We start from the raw sequence: 2,961 nt of genomic DNA on the forward strand, positions 1-2,961 counted from the left end.
TTTTCGCCATCACCGGAGGATCAAACCCAAGCCGAGGATTCCAAGACGGCTATGCACAGCAAATGGCTGATATTTTTACAATATATTCCTAAGTTTCCGGTTTCGAGCAAACTTGAAAGTTTTGTAGATATTTTTATCCGTTTCCACGATACAGAGGTTCAAACTTACCCTACTTCTACAAGTAAAATCCGGTATGAGGCGAAAGCTTAGTTCGGAAAGTGACATAGCGCGGAGAAATACGCTGTAAAGTGTCCCCGTTATCGTCTGGGAACTACATGCTGTGGCACTGAAGCACATGTAAAATTGTTTTGCGCGTAAAATCCGGTCTGAGGTGTCAAATTAGTTTTACTCTATTTCAGTTTCACATAAGTAAACTATCTAAATGTTACTGACCTATCCTTTTGTTTTCATACGGGTAACGTGCCCTTGCCCTGCAGCAGCAGAGAAAAGTAGGGAACCAGCGAAAAAATGCTCCTGTAGACGTACAAAAAATACGAATATGTTTCTTTTCATTTAAAAGAATCTGATTAAAAAGTTAGTTACCAGCTACTTTCGTGCTACCTAAAAAAATTCCTAAGATTTTTCGCATTTGAACGTTCATGGACGGGAAAACAATCTCAACATCAAAACATAATTAATGTAAAGTAATGACTTTCGAGAATACATTTGTGTAAGTAACATTGCATGATGACAGGTTAATGTAAGCGCGAGATAAGCCAATGCAAATATGAAATAACTCCTCCCGAACAAGCCATGAAGGCCCAACGGTACCGACGGCCGCCCTGTCATCCTCAGCCCTCAGGCGTCACTGGATGCGGATATGGAGGGGCATGTGGTCAGCACACCGCTCTCCCGGCCGTATCTCAGTTTCCGTGACCGGAGCCGCTACTTCTCAATCAATTAACTCCTCAGTTTGCCTCACAATGGCTGAGTGCACCCCACTTGCCAACAGCGCCAGGCAGACCGGATGGTCACCCATCCACGTGCTAGCCCAGCCCGACAGCGCTTAACTTCGGTGATCTGACGGGAACCGGTGTTACCACTGCGGCAAGGCCGTTAGCTAAATATGAGATGATGGTACTTTAATATCCAGTGCAACCGACAGAATGTTGAATTAAAGCACGCAAACGTGCATGCATTGTATTGTACAGGCGAAGGATTTCAGTTTGTGGGATGAAATTTCATGCCTGTGGCACTTTGTTGGTGAATACTGGGACGGTTAACGCTGTTTGTGGATGACGCTGGAGTCATCGTGCGATGGTGTCCCATATGTCCCCGATTGGTAATCGAGGAGGCCAAGGCAACGTGTAAACACTATACAGAACATGTTGGTTTACAACAGCGGTATGTGGGCGAGTGCTATCCTGTTGGAAAACAGCCTCTGGAATGTTGTCCATGAATGGCAGCACAACAGGTCGAATCACCAGACTGACGTACAAATTTGCGGTTAGGGTGCGTGGAATAACCCCAAGAGTCTCCTCCTGTCATATGAAATCGCACCTCAGACCATAACTCCAGGTGTAAGTCCATTGTGTCTAGGCATCAGACAGACTGGTTTGCGGCGCTCACCTGACCTCCTGCTAACCAACACAGGGCCATCACTGGCACCGAGGCAGACCCATCTTAACCAGCAAACAAAACAGAACTCCACTCCACCATCTAATGAACTGTCGTGTGACACTGAAGTCGCAAATGGCGGTGGATTACGGTCAGTGGAATGCACGCTACAGGCCGGGTGGCGCGGAGCTGTCTTTGAAATAACTGATTTGTAACACTTCGCAGTGGTGCCAACTGCTGCTTAAATTTCTGCTGCAGGCCCAGAACGATGTGCCACAGCCAAATGCCAAACACAACGGTCTTCGCTCTCACTGGTACCACGTGGCCACCCGTTCTCACTCATGACGGGTTGTCATGAGTGAGAACCTGCCCGTGACCACCACTGCTAGTAATCATCTACAGTGGCTACATTCCTGCCAAGTATTTCTGCAGTATCGCAGAAGGATCGTCCAGCTTCTCGTAGCCCTATTACACGACCGCGTTCAAATTCAGTGTGGTTCACCGAGCGGGTGTCGCAGTGGTTAACACACTGGACTCTCATTCGGGAGGACGACGGTTCTAATCCGCGTCCGGCCGTGATCGCTCCAGGCAAATTCCAGCGTTGCTCCTTTGAAAGGGCACGGCTGACTTTCTTGCCCATCCTTCCCTAATCCGATTGGACCGGTAACCTCGCTGTTCGGATCCCTCCCCCAAATCAATCAACTAACCAAATAATGTGGTGCTGGTAATGGAGTCTTTCTAGCCTTAAAGGAATTCTGTAGTAATATCGTCTCACCACGTCGAATCTCAAATGTAACAAACGCTCACAACGTTACAGCGTGTATTTAAAGCAAACCTCATTTGCATTTTCATCGTGGCGCTACTGTCGCCACTCTTATGCGACTGGGGGGAAATTTGAATAAACATTATCTTTCTGATGTAGAAACACGCCTACCAACTTTCGTTTTCGTCGCACAAATCCATTTTGGTGTTGCGATTTTTTCCGTCAGTTTATTTTTGAGTAAAAACATGTTCATATTTGGGCATTTTCCAAGTGTTCATTACACTTGAATGTCCCCTACTTATTTAGCTTACTATGCAATGGAAGAATGATAAGGGTTTAGCTTCCCGTCGATGATGTCATTAGAGACGGAGCATAAACTCAGACTGAGGATGGATAGGGAAGGAATTTGGTTGTGTACTTTCAAAGTAATCATCCCAGTACTTTCCTCAAGCGATGAAATCACGAAAGTCTTAAATATGGATGGCTGCATGGGGATGTGAACTGCCGTCCTCCCCAGTACGGTTCCATTGTCTTCCCACTGCGTCGCCTTTCCTGATGACTGTATGTAGAATATACAAAGATTTTTTTTAATATTTGGGTTAGGCGTCTGGATTTGAATGTTTGAGCCAGGCACACCGCAG

General features: G+C 46.3%; 1 pseudogene; it reads right to left on the bottom strand.

Annotated features, from left to right (window-relative positions):
- Positions 1-943: 943 nt before the first annotated feature.
- Positions 944-1,061, bottom strand: LOC126250052 (5S ribosomal RNA; annotated as a pseudogene).
- Between the last annotated feature and the right edge of the window lie 1,900 nt (positions 1,062-2,961).

Source organism: Schistocerca nitens, chromosome 3 (assembly GCF_023898315.1).
Source record: "Schistocerca nitens isolate TAMUIC-IGC-003100 chromosome 3, iqSchNite1.1, whole genome shotgun sequence".
In the NCBI taxonomy this organism is placed as follows: Eukaryota; Metazoa; Arthropoda; class Insecta; order Orthoptera; family Acrididae; genus Schistocerca; species Schistocerca nitens.